Below are 8591 nucleotides of genomic sequence, written 5' to 3'. Positions count from 1 at the left end.
TTAACCCGAAAGTTTGTCACTGGGGACTATTGTAATCGCTGCAAGCTGCTAAAGAAGACTCAGTAAATTTAACTCCCTTGACTAGGCTTGCAATGCAAAAAATGATTTCATGTTGTATGGCAAAGTACCTGCACAGTTAGACTGATGGTGCGTCCAGCGTAGTTTAAAGGTTGAATGCTAGCTCCAGCTATATAGCTTTCTCAGTTAAGAGCTAACTAAGAACAAAACAACTGGCCTCGCTCCTCTTCCAGATCACCCTTGTCTTCCTGAAAGACGAAGTGATTGATCCCGTGCCTGTAATCATAGGAAGCTGCGTGGGTGGACTTCTCTTGCTGGCGTTCATTGTCCTGCTCCTCTGGAAAGTGGGTATCCTTAATGCACACACAGCAAAACAGAAATATTTTTGTTAGATGTTTTAACATTTTTTTTTTAAGATTTCTCTAAGTATGAAAGCGATTTATTTCAAATGCGCACTGAAGGGCATCTGCCGCTTCCTGTGGTAAAACCTCGGTCTTACATTTAGAGCAGCTCCGAGCACTGCAGTATAACCTCTCAAGTCTGGTTTTGAAGTGCTTTGCGGAGCATTTGAATGTTATGCAGTGTTCATGGATGTTCTGACAAGTTTTGAACGATGCAGCCCTTCAGGCTTACAGCTCTGTCAGAAGTCAGACCTTGCTGCACTCTGCATTCACTCATTCACTTATTGCAACCCCGAGAAGGAAAAGCTTCTTGAATTGTTTTAAGAAAAAGCAAAAACTAATGCATACAAAAAGACTTAATAAGTTCTTTTAATTTTTTTCCCCAGTGTGGCTTTTTCAAAAGAAACTATAAAACTGTGATGGAGCAAGAAGATACATCCTGAAGACTAAGCTGGCCAAAGCAGAAAGCTCTGTATTCTTTCACCAGCTTTTTAGAAATAGCAGAGTCAAAATCTGGCTAAGATGCAAAATGATTCATATTCCCTGGTAAAGCTGTGGCACTCCAGATCTTGGGACTCCCCCAAATTGCTGTTTTGACCACAGGGACCCAGCTTTTTTGGGCGATCCAGTTGCCTGCTTGTTAAATTTGAACTGACTATTCATCATAGAAGGACTGCCTGGTACTGATAAACTAGACTCCCCATGAGAAATTTTGCTTTAATGTAGATATGGTAGGAAAATTCATCTTGGAGCCTGTTAGATTTATGTATTGGATTTCAGTCCTAGTTGCTGTAATGCTGAGTGGTTTTAAATTGATTTTAGTACCGAGTAGCTTCAGAATAGATTGAAATAGAAATGATGAATTAGGGGAAGCTTCCCACCCTGCTGTTACTCATGAAAATGGAGAGAGAAGCATTTTACATATACGTATGTGTATATATATACAAATTTGTGCGTTTTAATACAGTAAAGTATGTCCCTTGATGTCTCCTGGAATCAGAAGCTCATGCATCTGGCAATTAGTTTTTTGCACCTCACAATCTTATTTCTGATTTCCCATTTTCAGTTGCTTTCAAATCCTGATTTGCTCACAAATGAAAACTTGTATCACGGACTTCATTGCCAGTTCAGACAGACCCCTTCTCTGCCAGGAGGTATTTCCCTAAGTTAGGATGGTTCACCACGCCTCCTCCGGAGCAGCCGTGTTCGAATTGAGGGCAGAGCCAAGCAGCGAGCTGCAGTGTCGACCACAGCAGCGTTGCCATACTCCCTGCTGGATGCGTGACAGAAAGTAGGGTGACTCAGGAGCAATCTTGGTTTTTCAGCTGCAGATTATCAGTAATAGCAATTTATAGGCTTTGGGGAAAGAAGGTGCCTAGCCAAACCCTGTGGCTGGCTTCACCCAGTACCAGGTGTATTCTTTCCTGAGCAGTGAAATGATCTCAGGACCCCTCAGGTTCTCGCTGTTTTTAAAGAAGGCTGAGTACAGGCGCTTGATACTATTCCTCTCTTTCTCTGTCCCTATAGCGTAGTTGGTTTATTTCTGTTGTGTTTGGCTAACCATAAATCCCACAAATCTAATGTGTGTTTACACACAGCAGTAGATTAAACGTAGATTTTCATTCAGACCTTCAGAAGGCAAAAAACCAGTTCCTGTCTCCTTTGGCTTAACCAATATTGCCTGATGGTTAACTAAAGTTAACAAGCAAACTGTGGCCTTCAACATTCAGGTTCCCAGGCACTGCTATTAATACATCTCTTTAAGGCTGTTACAGGAATCACCTTTGTGATGGGCATCCTGCAGGCTGTACAACCCTGGGTGTGCTCTAGCTCTAAATTTGGCTGCCGAACAGCCAGAAGTCAAAGGTGCTAAGCACACCAGCCTACCCTCTTAGGACGAAAGCAAGAGGTACCACAGCAAGATACTCTTTGAGGAATATAGGGCCCTTGTGTGACTTTCAACAGTACGAGAGAGGTGCAGAGATCTCGCGCTGCCATCCAGCTCAGTCAGCAGCTGCAGCCATTTTTCCGGCTTGAATTTCTTTCTCTCTCCCCCCTGGCTGGTTGTGGAGTTCCTTGGAGCTACATACGTAGAGTGAGTCACTCCAAATCCGCTTACAAGTGCCAGGGATTGAGGAAATGAGACTTCCTAGGTGAGAGCTCAGAAAGGAAATTACTGCCTGAATGAAAAAACCAGCTGTGTCAGGCTTTTTGTCATAACAGCTCTGTACTGTTTGGAAAGAAATGTGCTTTGCCTGGTCTGAATGGCTTTACTGTCACACCCCCACCCCCCCCCGCCCCCCGCTTTGTGTAAATCTTTTTTGGTAGTGTTTTTAATTGCATCTTCTTTGAAAATAAATTCTTGCAAGAGAAGCCTGTGTATTGCACTTGTTGGCTGAAGGTGGTTTGAGCATTTTGCTGTACCCTTTCCCAGGTAGCATAACAAGTCTCTGGGGCTGCTCTCAATCACTGAGTCCAGATTTTGGCAGAACAAGCTTGTTCTTCTTTGCATGTCCCTGTGTGGAAGGACCTTTATGAGGAATTAAGTACCTGGAAAGCAGAATATGCTGGTCTGAGAGAGGTCATGCCTTTGAAGAGCTTCAGGCAAGAGAGCAGCTCCTGTGGAGCAGCTGGGCACAGTACATATGTATACCAGCAGTTGTGGTCTTGCTGCCCATCCTCACTTCTCCATTCTCCAGACCTCCATTTCACACTGAAGTCCTACGTGTTCCGAGGCACCTGGAGATCTCTACAGGCAGATCATACTTGGTAAGTCTGGGCATGGAAGAGCTGTTTGTAGTTTTTTGATGACTTTCCTAAGGGAAGGAGTGTTAATTGTAGAAGCTGTGCTAAGAATAAGGAGGTGTAAGGAGAGTTTTCTCTTCTCAAGGCTAAACAAACCCAGCTCCTTCAGCCAATCTTGTTATTCTTCCTCTTTCTCTCATTTTTTCTAGTTTCTTCTCTGAATTAAGTTTCCCTCGTTACTTGGATCCCTTTTGTTGTCCCTTATGGCTCTCAAGGAGGTCAGCTCTTGCAGTGGGTAATGCTATTTTCCTTTTTAGATGTTTTTTCTTAAAAGCATTACAGGGATCTGTGACTTGTAATTTCTGATGAGTGCCATCCAACCATTTAATTCTTTGCAATTGCTACAGTAGATGCCAAACACATTTGCAGTAATTGGATGGCACTTAAGGGATTAGTCAAGACTGCCAAGACTCAGAGTCATCCAAACCACAGCTGGGTTTTTGTGCTGTTTCCATGGAAGCCTTGCTGCATCTGCTTCTAAATTTATTTGCAATCTGCATTTTGAATAAAATCCCCTGTGCAAAAGCCTTGTTGACATTTGTGGCCTTGCTGTGTGGCCCTGACTTTAGTGCACTCTGGCAAGTGGTACGGTTATGCCATGTCCCTGAATGGCAGAAGGTTTGCAAATGACTTGTTCAGAGTCACTAAACACCTGACCCCAGCCAGGCTTGCGTGTTAGCAGGCTGTTTGGGGTCCAGGTGTCATGGGCAGAGAAGCTGCTGCAGATACCCCGGAGGCCTCTGAGCTGTAGGGTTCGTTCGTGATCTTTGTGCATCACACAAAGGTGGCAGAGTGTCTGCAGACCCGCAGCTTCCTGGGGTGGGAGGGTCTCTCTGCTCTTCAGTAGGAAATGCAGACTAGTACGGATCATGTCCCAGACTCTTTTCCATTCAGGTCTGTTCTCCCGACCCTGCTAGTTGGGCTGGAGGGGCTTGTTACTCTACCTTTGTCTTGCTCTGCTGGGGAGAGACGACTCTCAGTGCTGCTGGTAGCCCAGGAGAGCAAGAACAGATGCTTCTTCTCTGCCCATCAGCCGGTGCTGATCATCCGTCCCCATCCGCTGCCTTAGCTCTGAGTCATGGCATGGCTCCGTCGCTCCAGGTTTGGATATTGGCTTCTGGTAGGTGAGCTTGGCCTGATAGATTTTGGCTATTTTTGCGGTGATCTGACCAAGGAGTAGGACGTGTGAAGGTGGGTGGTGGCTGACAAGAGCTGATGTATCCGAGATAGCTTTTTAATTGTATCCTTGAAGGGGAGGACAGGATGCCTTTTGCGATGCTATTTTAGTCAGGGGTGATACCAGCTGCTTATGCCTTTCTCATATGCCAGGGAGATTTGCAAGCCTTGGGCTATAATTCCCTCAGTGTGTTCAGAAGCCAACAGGTTCATGTATTGAACTGGGGAGTGTGGTGGCCTGGTGGATAGCAGGATTAAGTGAACTGCAAGTCTGCTGCTCAGGAAACCTTATCAGGAAAAGGGCATAAGTAGTTCTTCATTATTAAGTGCCGGCTGCTGACGTAAGAGCATCAGATAGGAGCCATGAAGTGCTCTGCAGAGAGCCTGTTGGGGCAGCTTTATTTGGAGACTAATTGGATTGCAGCTCAAAAGAGACATTTCCTGTGTCTTATTATAACAGGATGAACGATCTGGAATGGAGCAGCGCTGCTGCAAGCAGGGTGCTCCGACTCTCCGCCAGCTTGGCTAAACCGGCTCCTGTGCTGTCTGCGCAGCGCAGCTGGGACGCGCCAGCCTCTCGGTGGGGGTAACTGGCTTGGAGCACGGCCAGCCTGCGGCGCGAAGGCAGGGGCAGGTCCCAGGCTGAGGTTAATCGTGAAACCTTTTCCTCTAGGGGTCACGTCTGAGCAGCACGGATGTTTTCCTATGGCTGGAAAAAGTTGCCAGTTGGTAATTTTAGGGAGGAAAGGGTGGAGGCCCCACCTTAGACTTTCTAGCTGTTTATGTGATGAAGGCAAAGGAAGGGGATGAAGGTGTCTCCTCTGCGCTTGCAGCAAGGTAAGCTCTGATAGAGCTGTCAAGCCGGGACCAGGTTCATATCTTTCCAGGTCAGGATTGATACGCATTGGCAAAGAAGTAAAAAAGTGATCTGTCAAGTATATTCGAGAGCAGGGTTTCACCTTTAAGTCAGTGGTTAATGTGAATACACATTTTATTAAACCCATTCAGCTTTCAGGCCTTTGATTTAACATTCTCCTCTTATTCCCCAGTGATGCTTTCATTGGCTGACTGTAGAAGGTGAAAACATTGCAATGCAGCACTGCGTAATGCTGCCGTTCCAGCTATCATCGCACCCAGTCTCCTAGTGGTGTTTTATGTGCATTTTAATTTAATTTCTCTTATCTGACTCGGTGCCAGCTCTCTCACAGAACAGGGCATGATGGATGAGTTTCATTAGATGTGCAGTATTTTTCTTCCCTCTCTCTGTTCCTGTTTCTCAAGCACTTCAACTTCTTGGGTTGGCTAATGATAACAGGACCTCCTGCATTCTGTACAGGAGATTCAAGACTTGGGGAAGCAACCTGGAATGCACTTGAAGGCTGAAAACTGCTCTGTTGGAAATGCTGAGCGGAATCAAAGAGAGAATATATTCTGGAACTTCAGCATACTTCCATTTCTCACTGCTGCAGACAGGTTTGGATGCTCCAGTGGATAATGACAGAAAGACTCTTTTCACAGATTCCCTTTCTAGGCAAAAAAAATTGGAATGTTTTTCTAGTAGCTCCTGAAAGAAAGGTTTCCTTTTCCATTGTGGCTGGGTGTGCAGGGGTGCTTGTTAGGAGGACAAATATTGAGGCTGATTTTTGTCAATCTTTCACTGGCAAGTAGCAACCTACTTCTTATTCACACTGCAAAGTCACAGCGGGGAATGGAGCGCTCTTTGCTGCAGGCTGCACGCACGTTTCTTTGTTCTTGCATCCAAACCCATCATCTTCAGAAAGCAGCTTGTGCTCGATGTAGCTCATTTCCTTGTGTGTGAGCTGTGGTTTAAAAGCAGCTTCCTCTTTCAACCTGTTCAACTTTTCCCCCTTGGGTTTGGGTTTTTTTTTTTTCAGATGTTGACCTACAAGTATGGGTCATCATCTATGAGAAAAAAAGACACTGATGGGGAGAGCCGATATCTGCCTCTTCCAATGTTCATTTCCTTGCCAAAGTAGTTTATCTCCTATTTACATCCTCTGGTCCTTGTCTCCTTTCTATTTCAGTAGCTGGTCTGACGCCTGTTTCTAAAGCAATGCGACTGCATCACTCGCGTATTTGCTGCAGGAGCATTTCCAGCACTTCAGAAATGTCTTGGCATCTTGTGAGTCAGCCATCGTGTGTTCAGGAGCCGATGTTTTCTGTTGCACTTGATAGCTCCGTAAAGGGTGGGGATGGCTGAGAGAATGAGTGCCCCGAGATGATCATTAGGAGCTGGAAGTGAACAAGACAAGTGCCTAAAACGGGCACCTCCAGCAGTCACACGTGAATCACGCCCGTCCTGGCCAGGGCTGTCTGCCAGTGCCTGGAAAAGGCACCGTCGCTTTTGGGTGCTATTTGAAGATGTTATTGGGCTGAACTTGAAATGTTTCTATGGTACAATGCTGCAGAGAGACAGATGTGACGCCGCTGTGTTTCAAATGCCTCCGTGTCAGAGCAGGGGTCTGAAGTTTAATTTCCGCAGTCCCTTTACGTGGCATTTGTGGGCTCCGTGGCTGGGCCAAGTTCAGCTCTGGGACAGCTGAATACCAAAGAGCTACTGACAGGTGGAGAGAAATGTAATGAGGAGCAATCTGGGCGGACAGGGACGCGTATCCTGTGACTACACGTGAATAATGAAAAAGCAATTTCCGAGAGCAGAGTGAGGAGTTACATACAGGTATAATGTGTTGGAGGGGTGGGGGAGAGAGAGAAAGGGAGAACTTTGGTGCTGGAGGAGAAATCCTCCCTGACTGAGAAAACAGCCCTCATGGGAAAGGAGCAGAACTATTTTTTTCCATGGGAAATTCAAAATGTTGGACTCCAGAAGGGAGATATCTTACAGAAGAGATCCAGCCTCAGTCCCTTGAGAAGGACTAAGAGAAACTACTGTTTTTTTGTCTTTAACTGATGATGATGAGATTTTGTTAGGTTATTTACTCCCTCCCCCAGGGACGAAACTGCTTACATTTTAACAACCCATGAGTACTTTGAGAAAAAAAACCTGATAATCTTGATTTCCGGGCAAGAAAAGAAACGTGGTTGTGAAAACTACAGGTGATAAGAACAATAACTGCAAGAAAGTGCCAACACCACTGTTGTCAGCACAAATCTAGCCTGTGCTGAGCAGCTTTTTATTCAAAAACAGCTATTGCAACCGTTTTTCTACTTGATGGCTCTAAAAACCAAGAAAAGTATCAGTTTTACATCCTCTTTTTTTTTTTTTTTTCCTCCAGTGATCAAACCTGGTTTACATCTTTGGGTCACACCTATAACAGGAACACTTCTTGCTCATAAGGAACGTTTTTTCTAAGCTGTGTAAATCCTTTCTCGCATTAATTAACCTGGAAAATCATTGCAAAACCTCATAGCAGTCCTATGTCTGTGCCAGTAAGTAAAACCAGGCCAGGAGGCAGCATGCTATTTAACTGCTAGTGAGTTCCCTGGTCCTGTGCAGTCACCCAGGCAGATGAAGAAGAGAGGGATGGAGAGAGGGGATCTCTGGACACCACCAAGGGCTGAGTTGTCTCCACTGATACTTTGCTTGTCCATGAACTTCGGGTGTTCTTAGTGCAGCCGGAGCAATGGTCCTGAGACGTGGGTTATAGCGGCTGTTTAGTCCCATCCCTGGAGCAATTCCAGCAGGGCCAAGGCAAGCTGCTGGTGTTCTTGTGGGACCGGACCCATGATCAGAAATGATGCTCAGCTGTCACCCAGGGACTTGCGCTTGCAAAGTGTCTCACCTAGAAGCAGGCTGGGCAGAAGATCAGGTGGTGGATCCTTCAGGATGCTCATGTCTCCATACAGCTCTGATTCCTGGGGCTGGGTCAGTCTCCCCATGCCCAGCCCCAGCTTGGCTCTGGGGTCCAGGCAGTGGAGGGACTGAGCCTACCTTTCTTCCTTACTCATTTCTGGCCTCATGGACCACTGTGGTCTCCTTTTTCCCTGCAGAAGTGTGTTTTCCCGGAGGGTTTTGTCTCCTTCGGTTATTAAATGTTTTAAGAGTTTTTGGTTGTGCTTTGGGTTTTCATGCAGAGTATCTTTAAGACTGGAATTAGCGACTATCTGGCCTGTAGGCATCTGGTAAGGAGGGGTGGATACAGTGGGCAAACATTGTTTGAGGGCTCCAGGAGGGGCCTGGGGAGCAGCCAACGTGTTTTGTGAGATAAAGTA

General features: G+C 46.0%; 1 long non-coding RNA gene across 1 annotated transcript in view; it reads left to right on the top strand.

Moving 5' to 3' along the window:
* Positions 1–8585, top strand: part of LOC118451779 — a 9944-nt gene extending 1359 nt beyond the window's left edge. The window contains exons 3-5 of the long non-coding RNA XR_004841329.1: positions 252–362; positions 806–3188; positions 4119–8585. This is a non-coding gene — a long non-coding RNA (uncharacterized LOC118451779). The remainder of the gene's footprint in view (positions 1–251; positions 363–805; positions 3189–4118) is intronic.
* Positions 8586–8591: the final 6 nt, after the last annotated feature.

The sequence above is a fragment of the Egretta garzetta genome, unplaced genomic scaffold, assembly GCF_000687185.1.
Source record: "Egretta garzetta isolate BGI_Z169 unplaced genomic scaffold, ASM68718v1 scaffold112, whole genome shotgun sequence".
Lineage (NCBI taxonomy): Eukaryota > Metazoa > Chordata > Aves > Pelecaniformes > Ardeidae > Egretta > Egretta garzetta.
This window is presented reverse-complemented; position numbering and strand designations above follow the sequence as displayed.